The 21,227-nt window shown below is 39.6% G+C and overlaps 1 protein-coding gene across 12 annotated transcripts in view; it reads right to left on the bottom strand.

Annotated features, from left to right (window-relative positions):
* The window catches only part of BBX (BBX high mobility group box domain containing), a 150,911-nt gene that overhangs the window by 126,742 nt on the left and 2,942 nt on the right, over window positions 1-21,227 (bottom strand). For all 12 annotated transcript variants that reach the window (XM_086762500.1, XM_086762484.1, XM_086762567.1 and 9 more), the window contains exon 2: window positions 20,547-20,619. The gene's annotated coding sequence lies outside the window, so the exon portion shown is untranslated. The remainder of the gene's footprint in view (window positions 1-20,546; window positions 20,620-21,227) is intronic.

Below are 21,227 nucleotides of genomic sequence, written 5' to 3'. Positions count from 1 at the left end.
GAGAGGCACACATCCCGTGTAGTCCTCCCCACCTTCCACCTCTATTTCCCCTAGTAATATTGTGCTTAATTTGGAGTCATACAGCAATTGCCATTAATTGACAAACTATTCAGTAACCTTTACTAGGCCTCCCAGTTCACTGTAATAATTTTAAGTACACTACAAAGCAGAAACCTCTCATGACAATTTATCTATCACTGCTGAGAAACACACCACAGTGTCCACTGTTCTCTGGAAAGCTACCACTCCACATATGTCACTACACACTCTGGAGTCTTTTTCTATATTAACTCTGTAGTTGAATTAATTAGTTGCTTGCATTACTCTTTCTACTCCTGGTATTATCATGATCACTAACTTTTTGTATATAAACTTAAGAATAAAATCTTACCTTACTATATTATTCTGAATGTGCAGCAGTAGCAAACTCTCTGCAAGTCACATCAAGGTCCACGTGTCTGCAGCATACAGGGACTATATCTAAAGAACACTGGTGAACACAGCTTGGTAATACATTATCTCCCATCTTCAAGCTTAAAATTGATTTCTTTCAACATACATATATATAGATGGAGGGGGGGGGTTGTGAGTATTACAAGTCAACATAAGGGACCTGTTGCTTCTCACTGAGTTGCAATGGCAATAAGGCATCTATCTCACTTGCGTGACTGAAAATTTCAAACAGAAGTAATGACAGATATAGCTAAGTTTGGTTCAGTAAGCACCACCTGCTTAATAATTCGCAGTTGATAGTCATTTAATTTAAACTGATAGTCAGTCCAGTGCTACTGGTACATAACTATGTAAATCATACCTTTTCAACTCCACATAACAGATTTCAGCAGTGTGCTCATCAAATGCTGAATCTTTGCTTGATTATTTACTTTCCTAATCATTATTTTAGGGTGTTTACATGAGAACTAAAATTCTTTTCAAATTAGAAGGAAGTGAAAGGCATAAGCCACTGGAAATCACAGAATTTTCACACTGAAATTATAAGCATCATCTGACAGCATCCACCAAAATTATTCAGGTCTGCCCTAACAACAAAGATTTTCCTGAATTTCATGCATTCCTGTAAACAGGGGTATGAAAATAAATGCTTCTGAAGCTCTTATATTTTGGCAGGACAATGGTATATGCTACGCCTTTACAGCAGCTGCTGAAAATGTTCATCTCTACATCTTGTCCTGTCACTCCTGCCAGTAAAAGGAGGTGTAGGTAATTTTACTGGACAATGCATGCTAGTGCAACAGCTCTGTAAGTCACTGTGGAACTCATTTTAAATGTTCTTAAGTTGCTTCCATCATTGCTAGGAAAGGAAACACTATTTCATACATAGGTAGGGGAGAATTTTTGCTCAATCCATCTCATATGACTATTCCAGACAGTCCCATCACAAATGCTTATTCTTTTCCTATGGCATAATAACAAGCAATTGACACTAGGTGGGACAAGAGAAACTGAAATTTTTTGTAAGAGTTGAACTATTTTTACTCCTAATATCTGTCTACTGCTTAAGAAAGCTACTTATTCTCAATTTCACCATGTCCAATTAGACAATTGCATTGTCTGCCCACACAAAATAGGGTTGTCCAAATTCCCAGAGATATCTGGCTAATATACAGATCTGTCCTCTCATTCAAAAAATAAAAATGGATATTTGCTGATTTAAGATAAAATCTCTTAACACAAACCAAGAGATTCACAAGTCTCAAAACCAACACTTTGTCCACTGAATCAGGGCCAATCACTTCATCTTACTACTGTTTTGCTCAGTGTTACTTCTGCCAACTAAAACTCTAAAGTCTGCAGATTTCCTCTAAAGCAGGCCAGAGAGATTTTACAAAAATGAGAGACTTAGAACTCAAAGTACAAGGTTAAGCAAGCACGAGCATAACACCACAGGTCTCGAATCACGTCTTCAATGAGACGTACTTGATTAACCCCCTTGTTCTTTTGCAGTGCTTTACATCCTAATCACAGAATATTTCAGGAGAGCACTAACCATCAGCAGGTAAGTGGAAACGAAAGCAAGAAGTGAAACAAGAACTCCAGCAGCCTAAAGAAAGATTGGGGCAGTGGGAATAGAAAGCAATAAACTTCAGCCTTACGCACTATACACTAGCACACACCGTCTCACTAGTTAGGATGAGCTATTTTGATTACTTCCAATAGTTGCCAAACTTGGGTACTTTTAATGCCATTTTGATTCTGCAGTTTCCAAAGAAAAACATCTCTATGGCCTCACTGAAGAAGCAGAGAATTCCTTTACTCCCACAGTCCCTCAGCCCTGGCTTCTGCGTCCCACCTCATGATCAGCATTCCCACGATGTCAAGGTGAGTTTGCAAGTGAGACATGCTCACTGTCAATTTGTTAAACTGTGAACCTCAAATGCCAGCAAATTCCTGGATGGCTTCATCCTTGCTCTCAACTCACAGTGATGATGCACATTACAACCAAGTTAGCACCACCAAGTGAAAATAAAGGTCCTTTTTGTTGACAAAGTAAGAATGCTGGAACTTTCTCTTTTGAAGTAAGATTCCTGAGGATAGAATCTAGTTCACTTGCCACAATTTTTCAGAAGTCCAAGAAACACCTACACAAGGAGGGTTTTTGAAATTCTGGTCTAACTTGCTCATGACTCGAATGCATGCAACTAGCAAAATCAGTTTATTACCTCTGCTTTCCTTCAGACCACAGCTCTAGTATAGAACAGTTAGCTCCTGCCACCTTGTGGGACTCCATGGATTTTTCCTGAAAGCTTGTTTCAGCAGCAAGATGGTCAGTTAAAACAAATAAACATTCAGGAGTTACTTTCCTTGTGTTTCACCACAGTGAATGTTAAAATAAGAGGGAAATATTTATGGAGAGCATATGCCATTTTGAGTATTTTCTGTTTCATTATTCCTAGCATTGTTTATATAGTTGAACTGCTGGATTTAACAATCCTACAGAGGGTGTTTTAAATATTTAAATATCTGTCAAGAATCCTAAGTTTTGGAAGCTAATGCATCTAAGTTTAAAATAACACTATGATCAAATACTTGTCACCAGCAGTAAATTTCACGTATTTGAAATAAATTCATACTATTTCTGTGTGGAATCTAGGCTGAAAATCCTTGCAGTCAGGTGCCATTTTGAAACCAAATAATCAGTCTAGTAAGGAATTACGCATGTGCTTAACTTCTAATATGGTAATAACACATGTCCAGCTCTCCCAAAATATCTGATTCCATGTAATTACTATTTAAGTGCAATTTGACTTCATATTTCATGTTTTTCCTCTCCTCATCCCCCTCCACCCCTACCATACATGGCTGACTTAATGAATGAATCAAGTCCTCCAAAAGGAACGAGACAATTGGAATGGAAGAAGTTTTTCAACACAGTAACAAGCAGGCGAGGATCCACAGATCTCTGTCCTTACGTGTTACATATTGTCTACTGACTGCCCCTCAGACAAGTAACTCACCACACCTACTTTGCGGAGGTGCAAAAGACAACAGCAGCTGCAATCAGCACAGAAGAGATGAGGTTCTCCATTTATTTATTTAAACAAAACCTCTGTTGCTCCAAATCTGAAAAATTAAAAAGCACAGAGGAGTGCAGATGATGTAACTCCATGAACCTGATCAATAGCCTCGATGAACCTGCTCCTTTCTATTGTCCAAGCTAAGCTATTTGTTGCAGATGCACAGAAATGCAAGAACACTTAGGCAGCACTTCTTTATCCCCATCATCCCACAACTGCTTCACTGAACCCCATGGAGATCTACTGTGCTGAGTACTTGATGTCAACTGTATCAAACTTAACTCCTTGGAACTTCCTTCTCGTAAAGGAAAAACTGTCAACAGATTCAAAACAGGAACAGCTCTTCTTGACGTCACAAGTACATCATCTTTAGTAAAGGCCTTAGTAGCTCATAAATAAACTCAAGAACAATAATTACAGATCCACATTCAAAGGAAATACAGCAGAAATGTCCTCTTTCATCCATAAGCAGAATGCATTTTTGCTAAAGAGTAAAACAATGACAAAATGTCAGGCAATGAATCAAGCTGTCACAGTAAACATGAGGGACAGAAATGTTGTGTTCTTGAATAAAAAGTTTTACGATCTCATAAGTTTCCCTGGTAACTTCACAAGTGGGGTTGTCTCTGATAGTCAGTATATTCCTCTCCCCCTACATACTCCTGAAGTCCTAGTATCCATACAATTAACTTAGAAGCCAAAGTTCAGAGGTGTCCCTGACAAACTGTCCACACCTCAGCTCTCATACTGAGAATCCCTCCCAGACTGAGCTGTGTCTGTGTCCTAACTGTCTGGAAGACATCAAAATATTCCTTACAGTTGTCCTTCTCCATCCCAATCTCCATCACATGAAACCCAGACAGACAAACAGGCAGGAAGGTCTAGAAGAGAGTCCTCAATCTGGATGATCAGGGAATCAGAACTGCAGGGCACATCCCACTCGCCCCAGGTGGAGCCAATACCTTGCAAGCACAGCCCAGGTACCACTATACTCTTACCTCACTCTGGGTATTAGGAATACAAACATCTCCTCGTCATGAACTATTTGGTTCAGCCTTTTTCCCTGCTCTGGAGCACCATGACGTTAAGTCAGTCTCGCTGTAACTGCAGACATGCTATCTAAGACCCACCTTCAGTTTTGGGTACAGAGAAAAATAAATAGCATGCTCTAGCACCAGAACGGATCAGATCCAACACCCACTGCAAGTCTCAATAACACCACAGAAAATTCTAGGACCCTACAAGAAATTCCACTTTGATGCAAGTGAATAATATCCTGCCATATCCTCCTATTCATACTTTATTTCTCTACTAGTCCTACATTCTGCAGTATTACCAATGCAGCGGGAAGTTCCCTGAGCTAACTTTCTGCTTGCTTACGTGCTCATAGCAGTCTAACAGCAGTACCAGGGAGCTGAGCTACTACCTTACTCTTCAGGATCATTTGAAACCAGTGCCACCATAGACACACTTCTCATACCCTGACTAGAAGTCATCATCTTGGTGAGTGTAACTGAGTCGGACCTGATAACAACAGCAGTTCCAAGCAGCAGCAGATTGAAAAGTACGTGATTATTTTCAGTTCTCACTGCTGTCCACAGCGTTCTGAACACCAGCAGCAAAAACTGACCAGCATTAACTTTGCTTAAAGTTACGAGTTCTCTAAGGAGCCAGAAGCATCTGGTCCAAGTCAAGGAAGTGTCACGGCATGGTTCCAGCCTGGTTCCCATCTGAAACACTGCTCCTTAGCTGTCAGGGTAAGATTTGTTTTACTTTTTCTCAGAATACTTATTTTTCTGCAAAAATATTATTTGACTTTCGCAAACTTTTGTTGAACTAATTTTACAAGCAGTTAGATAAATTAATTAGTTTATTCATATATTAACTGGAGGCAGAAGTATTAAAGAAACTTCAACACTACCAGGCCACTTACCCCTTCCGTTTTTATTTTACCTATATCCTTACTGATCTCCTTTCACTGTCAACTCTTTAGCCTTACATTTTAAGGAGAGAAGAGGTAAGTTCTGAATGTAGTTGTCTATTTCTTGAGAAACACCTCTAAAAATCACTCAGGCTACAGAATTTACAAACTTCTGTATGTAACAACTCATCATATTTCCAAGAGGAATCTCGCTGCTTCATAAACCAGAATCCACAATCAGATCCATCTTCACCAATTGTTTCACTGATGCCAAGACACAACAGCTTACCCAGAACTGTGCACGTGCCCAAGGATCTGTGACAAAATGTCTCAGAGCAGGATCAGGTCCCCGTAAGGTTAGCTGCACGGAGGGCTTCAATCCTGCAAACTGCAATAGCTCTGGGAGACTATGACAGAAGCACTGCAGGACTGGGCCCTAAAATAAGCAAGTATATAAAGATCTTTGTCCTCTCCACAACTGAAACACATTTCTTAAAAACCAAACAAACAAAAAAACTTTTGTATTTGTGAAATAAAAATAAATTCCTCAGACAGCAAGCAGCACCAGCATTCTGCAGGCCAAGCTCCTTAAGATCTATAGGCTGCCTCCTCCTTTTTTGTTTTATTGGGTTTTTTTAGAAGCCATTTTTCAAGTTTGTTTTTTTTTTTTTTTCCCTTGAAGATGTTTTTATTCTAGTTACTCTTTCCCATCTCCCTCACATGAAAATCCTACATGGTCCTTGTCTTAAAAATAAGCCCAACATAGGAAAAGCTCAGTCCAAAAGATACAAGTTTGACAGCATTTAAAAAAGATCAGCAGCTAAAAAAACTGACAGTGCTGGCTAGAACTGTAGAGCAGGGATAGGGGATAACTCCCTCGGGATCTACCAATTTTTACCGATTAGCTTCTTAGCTGTCTATTATTTTATTTCACAGTATAGCACACAGACAGCTGGATTTGAAATCAGAAGGTGAACAAGATGTAAGAATTTTCTGTGAAATCGAGTTCTGATATGCTTAAGGCTGCGTGCCAACTGAGAAAGCGGAACATGCTTAAAACTCTAGTTCGGCACCAAAGTCCACAGCTCTGAACAGTACTAGCCTAAGAAAAGAAAGCACGAGATCCATGGATTCTCAGTATAATCTGCTTTAAAAGACAGTCATTAGGCTTCCTGGTTACTGACCTACTATAAAACTACAAGTTTAAACTTGGGACCTGCACTATGAAATGCCCTGCAAAAGCCCACACTGCCACCATGCCGACTCCCTTCCAGACCGCTTGTGCCAACTCTTAGAGCAAGAAGCTTGGGCTAGATAGCTGAACTGAACACTCTGAAATATGTAAGTACAGACCAAGCCTGGCCTAAGAAGCCCTTTTGAGCAATAGGACATTCTAGCTCACACCTGGAACCAGCATAAATACATTTTTATCACCTTCACACATCTCGGACCCTGAACAGAACATGCTTACGCATCCTTGTAAAAGTCCATTTCAGAGAAGTAGGAAGAATAGAGGGCAATATTCACACAGCACTAAGTTAAGAAGAGACTCTGAGCTGGAAGAACAAAACACCAGGTCCAAAAGCTCTGACCTACAAGGTTATTTTTCTATCATGCAGCACAAGCTCTTAAATGTAGTAGAAGAATTCTGAACACAACTTGGATGTTGACAGATTTGGTAAGTTCACAAATACTTAACCAGTAAGCCTGAAATTGACAGATGACAGTTCACTATCATTTTTTTTCACCTGTCAATATGGAAAAGTAATATACGCACAGACACAGGGCAGATATTTTAGTGACAAAGAGGTAGCTGGTATAATGAATTTAACGGTGATGTGGAAACTTGCAGGAAGTTCAGGAGTTCTATACTTGGTTCTGCCACCAGCCATTTGGTCTTACCTGAACATTCCTGGGTCTACTCTGCAATCTGCAAAACTGAGGTGGTAATACTAGTTCTAAAATGTTTCTAAAACGTAGTTAGTTGATGCCTGCAAAAGTACACAATAGGAGAGCAAAGTGTTATTACATCCTAATAATAAGTTGTTTAATAAAATATGTAACACAAGTGACAACACCATCTGTGTTCTACAGTACACACTCTTAAAGACTTTGTTTATATACCTGTTTAGAAAGTGAATTGTTTTAACTCTCTGGTAGGATGAAATGCTAAAAGTCATCCTGAAGTCCACCTGTCTGGAGAAAAAAGCAGGCATTTCTTCTAGATCCTCACAAACATTAAATGAAATTAAGCCTTAGTATAAAAAATTTTCTCCAAGTATTTACACCACCACAATTGCTATTTTACCCTACAATAGAGTCAATACATGATAATAAAAAACCAAAAATCTGGACAACTCTTCTCAACTTTCTGCCATGCTACTAAGTACCAACTTTTTCCTCCAGAGATTGCACAACACCTTACAAAGGAAGAAGCCATCACCATCCCAAGTTTGTAAATGGGGAAACAGAGAGAGAAAGAAGCAGCAATCTGCCCAAGATCATAAACAAGTTAATGGTAAAAACTGCAGCACCAGTGTTTTGTTTTGTTTTTTTCCTGTTCCATCCAGCACAATTTTCAGCCTTTGACAGAATCCTAGAAGGAAGTGCTAACCCTTCATTTGCTTGCTAAAATGTAAGTGCAGACTCAGAATGTATTTTCACCCATCTCTGAATATATTTGAGTTTAAACAGTAAATTGTACTAGATACAGCATTGCATACACCCCAGGTCACATTTCAAGTTCATTCGATGTCTGGGACACAATTTACCAGAAACTCACTCCAGGATCACTCTTCTTTGCTCCTAGTACCATCACAGTATAATTTATGCATTACTCTATGAATTTGTCTATGTTAGAAAATACTCTTGTTTCAGCAATACCAGAACACAATCAGAACATAGTAATGGCACAAGGATATCAGTTTATACCTAGCAAGAGATTTTCTTTTGTGCGTATGCACTTCACTTCTACATCAGTTATTATACCAGCACACCTTAAAAGGTAAAAAAGCAAACTTACAGAAACACAAGCACGCTCTTGTGAGAGGGATTTTACTGTAGCCGAAAAAGTTGTAGTGGCCTACTGTACTTTTATTCTAAGGTTACTGCAACCATGTTCACGCTTTCACCTGCATTTGTACAACAGTAAAATTCACAGCAATCATCAGTATCACTACACTGGTAAAGTACAGATGATCCTTAAAGAATCCTCAATGAGATTCATGAAGGTTTTCTTACAAGTCAGAATTTATTTCCACTGAAGTCAATATCGAAGTTCTTACTGAACTCAGCGTGACAAGGATTTGACCTAAGGGGGCAGCTCCCAGGTAACAGCACATCTCTTTTCTGGATGGGAGGTGGAGGAAATCACACACATGGTTAGTTGTCCCTGTCACTTTTGGAGGTGTGGGGGGAGAAATACCTGGGAAAGTGACAGAATCTACTTTGCAGACAGCAAGTAATACGTATGACACTTTGCAAAGGACACTCCCCTGTAGCTTACCTTACACAAACTTGGGATGCTCGGGCTAAGACAGCGCACCTGCCTTTGTACTCCCTCTATGCTTAGCTGAAGCTGCCATGAAAGCAGACTGCTTGGCAGAAACACTAGGTTGGTTCAGCACTAGCAGAAACGCTTCTGGTTGTGACAATGTAATTTTCTGGAAGTTCTTGAATATACAGTTATCTCAAGAAAAAGACTGACCTTTCATCCAGATATGGACTGTTAGTGGGATTATTTCACTAAGTCGATCCATCTGGCTAACTCTCCAAAAAAAAAAAAAAAGTGAAAAAGTGAGCTTTAATTGCAGTGATGGGACCACCTCTCCCCCCAGTAATGAAAAACAAAAGGAGTGAGAGTGTCTCATTCTTCCAATCAAGTATTACTGACGTAGTTACAGCAATATTTTTAACATACACTGCTCGTAGCTGCTTTTGCCACAGTCACTGTGACTAACGCAGCCAAATTCTGTTCAGCAGCCTTGGTGGAACTGCACAAGCTCACACCAACTCTGAATTCAGACCAAAGGGAATTTTAGATCCAGATTTTTTAAACAGACCGGTAGCCCATTTCAATGTAAGCTAGCAGGAAAACACTGCTGAACATAGGCTGAGTAACAGGTTTCTCTTGAGACATCTCAAACAGAACACCCTCAAAGATACCAATTCTCCCGAGAAAATCTTGGCTCAAATACTTCTTTTCTGAAAGAGAAGAAAGCCTCAACATTTCACATGTCTAAGGTGGGGGCGAGGGGGGGCAGGAAACAAGTTCGAACGAGAATAGTTCAATCCTATGGAAATGCAATAACTATAAAATCAGTTGCATTAGTAAAGCATTCTGTTTAAACACTTGTGCTAAACGAGAGCTAAGTGTTTTAGGCAGCTTCAGAAAACATGAATTCTTCAGCAATAAACAGCTTCTATCAGAAAAGTTGCCTAAATATGCAACTGTTTTATTTTTTTACTGATCTTGTACCAAATGTATGTGAAAATGAAAATGACGACCCTTTCAGGATAAGTGATTCATCTTACTTTGGCTTGTTGTCTTCTTAAGAAAACGAGTTGGTAACACTCAGTAATTCTTCTATTTCAAATTTTCCTATTTCAAATTTCTTATGGAAGGTTTTAATTTAAAAAAAAAAAAAAAAAAAAAGAACTGTTAAACATCTGTGACCTACAACAGCATTTTGAACTTTGCTTCTATTTTCTTCTAATTTCTATTTAGCTTTCTGATCTTATCTTTTTATACTTAGCTATACAAGACCACAGTATCTGCTGAGACTTTGAATACCCTATACATTGATGGAAAAACATGTAAAAACAAGACAAAGACAGGATCACGAAATCTATGTTTGCGCTGGGGAGAAAAGGCCATAAAAATATTTCTTGAAGCGTGCAACTCCTCCTTCGCAGGGAGGTGGGGGCAAAACTGCAATATATGAGTAGTTTGTATAACTGTGCCACCAGGCCTCAGGCACACTCTAAATTTCTGAGCACACTCTACATTTCTGAGCACAACCCTTCTACTACTTGGGGTCTAACTCTGCGTTCCTTAATGGTCACAGGTACCGCTACACAGTTCCCCTGCTGCAGAAACACCGAGTGGAGCTGCGCAGTCAATATATGTTATCAAACTCTCCAACTCTGCCCAGATGCTATTAATATTTTGGTAGGGTGGGGGTTAGGATTCTTCACCCACAGAGTTGCTATGACATATTTAAAGTTTTTTTTTCCCTTACTCTTTCTTAATCTCATACATCAGTAACACATTAGTAATACATACCAAGTAAACAACTTGATTTCCCTTTTTGGTTTCTGGACACCAGTGGTACTAGATTAATTCCTGGAAGTTATAAAGTCCCCTCTCGATCATTAAAAATCACAGTCACAAGCCACACAGTCTAGAGGAAAGCTTGCAACAGTAACTTTTAAATAATCACTTTTTTTTTTAAATGTTAAGTACGTAACTGTGTAAACAGACAGGTATCTGTTGATCTATATCTAGAAGCTACAGAGGGGTCTAGCTCCCACAAAAAAAAAGGTTAATATGGTGACAGTGTCACCTAGTGAGCTACTCTGCATTCCTTAATGGTGGAAGATACTGCCCAAGGCATTCATTATTACAATTAGAAACTTTGGATAATGGATGCTGAAGCAGTCTGCGAAAATATATTCAGCCTAACAGACACAAACAGTTACAAATTAATCCTTTCTGAACAAAGAAATCAGACTCAAATTTCAATCAGACGTTACTGACAATAATAAAAAAAAAAGTATCTAGTTGTAATTTACCTTAAATTATGACAAACCAATGTTAAATTCTACTGTAATATTATGTAACTCAATTTATATTAAATTAAAATAAATTACAGATGTTTGATGTCAAAACTGTAAACAGAGTTCAAATACTGGACAGGTAAGTCTTCATCGAAGGATCAAGAACAAGCATTTGGTTTAGAACTAAGCTACCTGAAAGTAGTAACTTCCACTGTATTTGCAGAGAAAAAGGTTTCTGCTTCATGAGTCACTTAGTGGAGTTTGGTGTAAAGCTGAGAAACTAACTAGGAACCGAAAAAGCAAGATCATTTGTTTTCCCCCTCATCTGAGAAAGCAAAGCAGAGAAGTTTGAGTTCTACTAGTTCTAAAAGCTTGCATTCAGCTACAGCGGAATCCTTTACCTCATTAGGGATAATGCTTTACTTGCACTTTAAGCGTAAACTTGTGTACACGTGTGTGTTGGTGCATGAGTGTAGCTCTATTAAACAGGACATTTTTTAAGGCCAAAATTTTAAAAAGCGTAACTTGGCATGTCCTAAATAAAAAACTTTCTTAACAGTTGCAATCTAAATAAATGTACGTAAGCCATCTAATCACTTAGAAAGTGTGCAGGCATACAATGTATCCTCTGAACTAACCAAAAAGTAGTGCCAAATTCAGTGTAAAGGCTATATTTAGCAACATATTTTTACAGTCATCTACCAATAGAGATTGCTTCCGAGATAACAAACACAAAAATACTAAAGCAAAATGAGATTAAAAGCATCAGTTTAAACACAGCATTTATTGACCAAAATAATGACTTAAATCAGTTCAATAGGTACAACTGGAGTGTCAAGGCATCAGACACGTAAACGTACGTATGGAGGGGCTCACAAGGGCCAGGAACACAAGGTGTAAAAACCTGCCTGCTTTCCCTGCGCCTGCCCCCGCGCTCTCCTTCAGCCCTGCTCAATCTCTGCAAAGCCTGTTAGTGCTCCACAAAACACCATCCCCCACTCACAAAGATTTTTTTTTTTTCCTCTAGGATCCTTGAATAAGAACACATACTGTCCTCACTGGAAGACCTGCGCTGTGCCCTTCTCTCCTGCAACCGACAGCATGGGGATGCCTGTGATGACTGCCTCACCCCCCGTTTTGATTTCTCTCTTTCTGTCTCCAGAAGTGAAGAATAACGGTAAACTTCAAATGCAGCCCTGCGGGTCCATCCAGGAAAGCAAGACTGTGCACAGAAACTAGATCATCCGTGGCACAGAAAACAGCAGGACAATCCTTAGACAAAACACAGTATCTGGCCAGTTTTCTCAGGTGCTTCCCTCCCCGCACTCCAGCATCCTCTCCCTCTCTTTGGCGCCATCGCCACACGGCGCAATGAAACAGAAAGCTCGAGAGGGACATCCTCGAGAGTCCACTTCACTATTTAAATAAATAATCCGTTTCCTCTAGGCATGACTCTCAGGAGGGCAGCATCCTCCTTTGCTGATTAAAAACCAGGAAGACTTTGCAGGCACACAGGCCCAAAGCTTTGTTTGGAGCTCCCACCTGAACAACACGCCAGCCCTGAGTAACAGCAAACTAGGCAATTTCAAAATCTGTAGCTGAGCATCCAGATCCCTTCGACAGCTTCCTCCAAAGGAAACGGACAGTCCTGACTGTGGTGAGGGCCCTCAGTGTAAGACTTTGCCTGGGTCACTTCTAACCACAGACTTTATTTACCTTCTGCTGCTGAGGTGAGACAGCTTGCACACGCAAGCACATACAAGAGATGCAAGGAAAATACTGATTTACTACCAAAGGAAACACTTAAAAGGTAATTTTCCCCTCACATATACACAGGCAATCCTCTCTCATATTAACAGGAAATGGACACACTCAACCAACCGTTACACTTAGCTATCCATCCTTTACTCTCCTTGTTAAGGGTTTTCTACACTAAGAAATAAAATTTAAAACTTCCTCCTCTTGCTCTAGTTCTGACACTTGTGCTGTTTGTTTAGTCCAACAATTTACAAAGAACAGCACTGGACTTTCGGCTTACTCTTTCAGCACGGGAATCCATTTTTAATCAATAAAACAGAGGAAGTAAATTGTGAATAGTTACTTGCATTAATATATTTGTTACCACTTTTGTCATTCTTGATTTTGCAGACACCAAATTTCCCCCTACAAACACCTCTGTTTCTCCAAAAGCAGCTGGAAATTAATGATGCTATTTTTATTTTCTTATTAATTCATATGCCACAGCACTGTAATCAGTGCTGGATCATGCCGCAATTTTGCATACTTGTTTCAAAATATATTATGAGCACTTGACGACTGATGTTTAACACAATGTAGGAAAGAGTATTTCAAACAAATTAGAGGGAAGAAATACAAATAAAAGACACTTTACTCACATAAGAAAAAAAATACAGACGTATTCAAACAAAAGATAAACCCTGAAACTCAAAAGTTTGTGGTATGGAACACTCACTGGTTAGAACTGAGCCAGGCAGGAAGTTCGCACTATTCAACACAAAATCTGGCTATAAAGAAATCTTTTGCAAAGAGAAAGAACACCTGAAGCCAGACTTACTAATGAAGTGGATGTGATAATGCTACTTCTTTCCAAATCCATCATCTCCAACCATTGATTTGCAGTACATCAGAATGTTTTCTTTGCCTAGCCATATAACCAACTTGGGAAGCAAACATACTCGAACAAAATAGCACACGTGCCAAAAGATGTATCATCTACCGAATGGCATTCTCACACTTTATGGTCTTCCACTCTCTTCTCATTTATGGGAACTCTGCATATTTCAGTTACATCTCTATTCCTAGGCCTTCCTGCACTGCCCTTCATCAGGTCAGGGATTGATCACCGAGTACAACAGGTGCACGACCCTAGCAGGAATATCTGCACACCAATAATTAAGAATAATGTGAAATCTGCAGTTTTCCTGAGGAATTACAGGCGTAACAGGTGTAGAACACCACAAAGTTTCAGCTCCACTGACTTCCGTGGAGTTCCTTCACACTGAAGAGTTGACATAAGATTAAGAAATCAAGCTCTCCCTCGCTCCTTCCGTTCGCTTCCAAGGTTTTCTTTATCCAGCTTCATCTCCAAATCTCTTGTGATGCTGTTCTCTTAAATATTGCTTTGACAACCACAAAATAACGAATTCTCTCACAGACATAAACAAAAACCTACGATTATGTGCTTCATAAAAGAGCACACAGGCTGAAGAGTGAAAACTTACTATTCTACTGCAAGAGACATAATCCTAACCGTTACCGTGTGACATGCCTTAACCACTCCCACTGCTGGATAACTCCTGACTGCATAGGACATAGGTACAAATGAAAAAAAAAAAAAAAAATCCCACAAAAAACAACAACAACAAAAAAAACCCAGACAACTTCTGACAAGGCATATGTTTAAAAGTCCTTATGTAGCCGGCAGAAAAAGTACACCGGGGAAAGAACTGGCAGGTACAGGTTCAAAGCCATCAGCAGTAAAGTACTGCCCAGCATGCTCAGCAGTACGGTGTCCTCACCAATACATGACCCAACCCACCAGAGGCCTAGGAGCAGGTTTAAGCCCCCCTCACTTGAACCCTGCTATTGGCCAGTTCAGCTCTCATCAACAGTACCAAGAAGAAAGCCTTTAACCTGTGCGCCAGGCCCTGCCATGGGGAATTCTGGGTTTCAGAAGAGCAGGATGAAGCCCCTCCTGAGAGTGTGAAGGGCAGAAATCTTCCTGTTGCTACACCTACATAAGAGGAAAGTAGCTCCACACCCGGGCATGCAGTCACTGCAGTTTCATGATGCCTCAAAGCAGACTCCTCAATTTGCTACACACACATTGCCTTTCGGAAAGAAAAAATAATTAAAAAAACCCATCAAACAAAAAACACCAAACAGGCAGAGGGAAGATGCACCTTCCCATTTCCCCTCAGCAAGGGAACGCGTAGACAAGACTTGTTAAGCTTCTTGTCAAGAGAGCTTCCACTTGAATTAAGTTTCGTAGATCCCATGTTGTGCAAGTCCACTGACTTATTTTTATCTTTTGTGAATAAGGCTCTCTGTGACATGAAGGGTCAATAAAATGCTGTTTCTTCTTTTCAGCAATCACTACGTTTTATAAAATCTCTTCTATCAAAACACCCACGTGGAAGATTTCTGACAATAAAAATTCCATGCTTCCTAAGCAACTGATTTTCTTAGTGTAGTCTCATGAAATCCTGTTAACTTTACTTCCCCTCACTAAAAATTGAAATTTGTTGTACTAGCTTTCTTTGTACTCAGAGATGCCTGAAGCTAGTTTATTTTCACATGCTGAATTGTCCATGCTCATAAGGACTTGCTATTACATTATGCATTTGTGTGCTATGAAGGAAAAGGCACGAACACTGAAAAGTGTCAAAACCATGCGTTTCCTCTTTGTATATTCATCTTTTATGTAATTGAATTTATAAATATTAAAAGTAATAAAATGCTGCTATCATTGTGAGAATACTACAATTAGGTCTACACTCAGGCATTAAGCAAAGTATGCTTTCCTCCTCAGGTACAATTCCTATTTTGAAGTCAAAGCCAATCCACATTCTCAGTAACAAAACACCAGTAACCAGCAAATCTGAAAATCTTACAGGACAAAGTATGTTTAGCAGGTTTAGAAGTAAAAGTCCAAATTAGTAAGTTACCCTATTTATCACAATGCTGACACAGCATCAAAGTAACTGCTTCTGTCAATTCCATGTTTCATAAGAAAGTTGTGATTTCACATTAGATTATGAATATGAAAAGTAATTTAATTATAAAGAACTATTTCAAACCAATGCATATTTTCAAAAGTTCACTATGAAAATCAGTATCTTACTTCATAAAGTTAATACAAGAAAGCTAGTATTAAATAAATAATGTAATATAATAAATAGTGTAATATACACAGCAGTTTAAACGCCACGTTTAGTGGCAAAAACTCTCCTTAAGCTCTCCTCTTACTTCAGACTCTCCTGTCATTAAGTATAATTGAATTGAAAGTCAGTAACTGCATACCACTTTTTTTTTTTCAAGTAGGATTATGAATCAAAGTCGAGTTTTAGCAAAAGATGCCCACCTGGCCCAGAATTTAGTGAGATTACTCACATGTCAAGACAGGTATTTACCAAGGAAAGTTTCATACACCATGGCAAAAGACACAAAACTAAGGAGTCGGATGCAGATTTTATTCCATTTCCTGCTAATGTTAACCTGCTACGAAACTGCCGTCAAGCCTATGCTCCTTCACTGCTTTGTATCTCAGAGGCCTAAAACAGGGATAAAAATGACTGCTCCTTGTTTTGAGGTGATTGCAGTATGGCTTATGTACTTCACCAGACAGGACACAAGCACATTAATAAGGAATGACTATAACTGCCAATTATTAATAATATCATTATTACTGAGAGAGTAACATGCCATTTGTCTTTTTTCCCTTTCCAAGCAATACAATCGAACAGCAGCCCATTAAGCATTCTTAAAGTTAGGGTAATCCTTATGCTGGTTCAGGTCTTACTCCTTCTGAAACTGTCAAGAAGGGTGACAGCTTGTAAAAGTCTTTTGTGAAATTCACAAGTCCACTGGTACCAGGCTCACCACATTGCTCTCAGACAGAAATACTGTATAATTACTGATTAAAAGAAAAAAAAAGGGAAGTAAGTCCTAATAATCTTCTGACAATGACACCTCAGGAAAGGAGGCAAACATGGTAGAAAGAAAAGAATTAAAGTTAACACTACAGAAGTCAGAAAGTTACTTTTTCCTGTTTCTTCTCAAGAATATTTTGAAACACATACGACCTATTTCAATCTGGCTTTATAGACTTCTAAGTAATAAAGAAAGCACAAAACAGTATCGACACTTCTTTAAAACTAACTTAATTCACTTAGGAAAACTGTCCCAATATATGGGCACCATATGATTTTGTGAGACAGGGAAGTATCCTTAGTGTCTATTTGCAGGTGGCAAAGGGACACATGGCTGTGCTTCCAAGAGTAAACTCTGACCTTGGAAGCTGTCAGCGGGCCACAGCAGTGCCACTGACTCCACAGGGGACTGTAGCAGGCCACCTCCACAGCAGGGCACGGGAAACTCAACTTGGGTCCAAAATTTGGAAAGTGGCCTCTTGGTTTTGACTGCATCACCTGCCAGAGCTCACAGTGACAGCCTGTGGCACACTCAGAAATTAAGATCAGTTTCAATCCAGTTCCAACTTTAATTTATAGCACCTTCTTCCACCAAGGAGCCACCTTCAAATAAACAGGGAAGCCTGAACACTGCAAGTGCCACATGCTGTTCGAAAGAGAGGCACTGTTTCACTTCCCAGGTGCCCAGATTTCACTGCAGATGCATTCACAGCTTTCCCATGACAGCAGAGCTTTGCACACCACAGGTCTCGTCTACTTCCCCCGCACCTTCCCAACCACTACATGCAGTGGAAAAGTAACTCTCCCCATGCCAGAAGACTGCCCTGCCTAACGCCATGTTGACGGAGCTTCAGAGATGTTGCTCATCCTCAGCCCGCAGACGACGAGCAGCAGCAACCTGGAATAACTTTAAGCTCTGAATATGAGCTATCATATCAGTGAATTTAACAAGACTTGTCATCTGCTTAAAGATATTCACATGTTTACAGGATCGCAAGCTATGGAACCACTAATTTAAGAATGAAGTGCATTAAGATTATTCTGGATGAAAAGGAAAAACGTTAGCTACAAAGTAACTTGCACGATTACCTCTGATATTTTATGTGGAAAAATGACATTTAATATCTTTAATTTTTCACACAACAGCTATGAAAGAGAAAGGTTTTCTTCCTTGAATGGGAAAATAAACATGGACAAATTCCTCTCTCTCTCTCACTCCTGCACTTCCTTCCTAACTAAATCTCCCGTTGAAACCAATGGAAGTTCGCAGGTGACGGGTTTACAGAAAGCAGCCCTCCAAAAACTCAAAAGCATCGAGGGCAAGCTTCCTAAATATTTTGAGTTTACTTCAACACAGAAACCAGTTACATTTCTGCTAAATTATGTGACTGCTTGAAAGAGCTTATCAGCTTGCTGTGCCAAGGGGGATAGTAGTATGCAACGAACTTTTGAGATCTTGGGCCAATTTTCGAAGCATTCACAAGGCCCCTTGCTAAGCAGCTCGTGACACGCCAGCATTCCACCCGGTGCTTGTTAAACAAGACCAGAACCCAGGTGTCTCTCCTGTATGTCAAGATTGAATTACTAAACCCCATTATTCATGAACAGTTACTTTGCTGAGAACCGTATAATAAAAGAAATCTTCGCTTTTACCAAAATAAAAGCTCCCTAAAGCAAATGGAAGCTTCTAGTCATGGACAAGTCTAACGAAATCTCTCTTCTCCCCTTAACTAGGCACATTATTTTTATTACTGTTTTTTTTTTAAAGCTATGAGGAAACATATTTCTCTGCTTCCTAAAAAGCTTCTATTATGCCTCTTTCTTCAAAAAGATACCCTATCCTTCCTTTCTTTGCAGTTTGCTCACACCAGGACAACATCAGGTAAGACCTACATTTAGCATTACACATAAAATTGAGGTCCAATTCTCTTACAGTTGTGAGGAAATTATGATCACTACTTCATTTCTAGGACCAAACTTCCATGCATCCAAAAGACTCCATCACATAAAACGAAAACCAGAAAATGACTGAAGATACTACCTGAAGCAAGTTCTGAGCTATTCTGGTTCAGTACCTTTTACCAGTACTTCAAATAAAGAAAAGGTCCTTGGCACTTACAGCACTCTAACCTGACTCTTACCTGAAAACACAGAAAATTAAGTTCAGAAATCAATGCATTTGTATTCAGCTCTGAACAACAGTTTGAAGTCTGTCTGCCAGCTTCTGAATTTCCCAATGCATTTTTACTTTGTAAAAATCGTTACACCCATTACTCTACACAGAACATGGTCCTTGTCAGTAATGCTATACAACTGAAAGCAATATTTTCCTATGCAACTAGTCTGTCGTAAAGAATTTCAGTAATTTAATTTGGTGCTTTATACTCTCAGACCTACACACACCAATCTCACTGCCCACAAAATCAAAAAAACCTGAAATTTGGGTGTAAATCTACAGGAACTGGAGAACAGGCAGAATCCTCCCTTCAAACCATCTCCCCACAGTGGTCAGCCCAGCCTTAAGCCTAGTTTTGTGGTCATAATATCACACCAGAACAGCTGCTCCCAACAGCCCCCTTCAAGCCAACACATTTAGGACCATCACTTATCCTATATCTGCTATACACTGCCTGGAAAAGGTCAAGAGTATGTTATTAATAATTCTCATTTATGAGTACTAAGCTTACCTCAAATACATGTCTTGTCTTGTTTTTAATTACGTACACAATAGTACCATTAATAAAAATAATATTACCTCCCACTTCCCCATTTTGGGCCAAATGCAGTTCAGTGTTAGCATGGGCGACTGTATGAGAAGCGCTTCAAGTGCCACTCGCTTTATGTCATCTACGAACGTGACCCCACAAATTTAGAACCTCTCCTTTAAACTACCACTTCTACTTCAGCTTAAAAGATGTCAAACCCTTCAAGAAGTGTCAAAACTTTTCCTAGCATATAGATAAACCTGAAAGTTTAGGGATACTAGCAAATTAGTCACTAAGATTCATCTTTCAAGTTGACAGGTACCTGCATTAATCAATGCCAAAAGAAAAAACAGTAACACAGAATGACCATGGACAGAATTCTAATTAGCTCTCGGTTTACGAGAGTGTTGAAACTGAACCAACTCCTGTTGCAGTAGTATTACAGTTCTGCTAAACTTCTCACTGATTCTTGACCTCCAGAGATTTCCAACTACCTGTTCTGTTTATATTTTCATAGTTTTCCTATCACTAAATTTTAAAAGGACTTCACATTCTCATTACGTTTTCGACTTGTGTCTTGCACTTCACATATTCTAGTGTTACTTTGGTTTAAAACTTTTGCCCCAAGTCAATCAGGTGATTATCTTAACAAAACAAGGATTAAGAAAAAACAAGAAAAAAAGAAAAAAGTTAAAAGAGATCTGAATATCACAGCCTTTTAATTCTCAGGTTATTCAGACTCACCCCTACCTACAAACTTTGTAATCTAGCAGCTGCTATGAGCACCCAGAGAAGACATGTTTTCTGAGGCATTAAAGCCTGAACAAGCATCTTCCACGTAAAAAGTGGCAGCACGAGGAGCTCTATCTTATCAACAAGAAGTTATAACAACAACCAAATTCTTTTTTTTCCTGTGTACAGTTTACATACTTACCCAGGAAGGCAAATGGAAATTACAGACAGGCGAAGACGAAGCTGTCTCAAAGCCTTTGTCATGTGATAGTGACCTATAAAGTATCAAATAAAGGCACATCATCAGCACATCATGATTTTAACAATATTGCAACTCACCACAACACCCAACAAGAGGAGAGATCCCAAAACTTGAAACTTCCTTCCTCCTCGAACCCACCCCAAATAAGTTGTCATTAAAACAAGATGACAGTCGCAGGAAATCTTAAGGAGCAAACAAAAGATACGCAGTGTCTTTAAAGGGCATTAGGACTGGGCACAGGGAGCAAAACCATCTCGGTGTGCATCAGCAGGGTGGGTTATTTTTCCTCCGCGTCTCTCGTACACACGGATGCATGTTTATGCGCACACACAGACACACATACGTGCACACAGGGATGCAGCACGGAATTATTTACATGCAGACAGAGAAAAACACGCAGGCATTATCAAAATAAAAGGAGAAAGTTGACCATCATCTGCAAGGAGGCATCCATAACAATAAACCCCGGGAACTTACACAAGTGAGCCATCAACCCCCGCGCGTGGATAAGCCAATCCACGCAAAATTAACAGCGAGAACAAGCCGCCAGACCGCAGGTACGAGATCCACCCGGGGAGACAGACAGACAGAGGGACGGACGGACGGGAGGGAGAGAGGGAG

Source organism: Chlamydotis macqueenii, chromosome 1 (assembly GCF_036417535.1).
Source record: "Chlamydotis macqueenii isolate bChlMac1 chromosome 1, bChlMac1.mat, whole genome shotgun sequence".
In the NCBI taxonomy this organism is placed as follows: domain Eukaryota; kingdom Metazoa; phylum Chordata; class Aves; order Otidiformes; family Otididae; genus Chlamydotis; species Chlamydotis macqueenii.
Note: the sequence above shows the minus strand (reverse complement) of the source record. Positions and strands in the feature narration are given on the sequence as shown.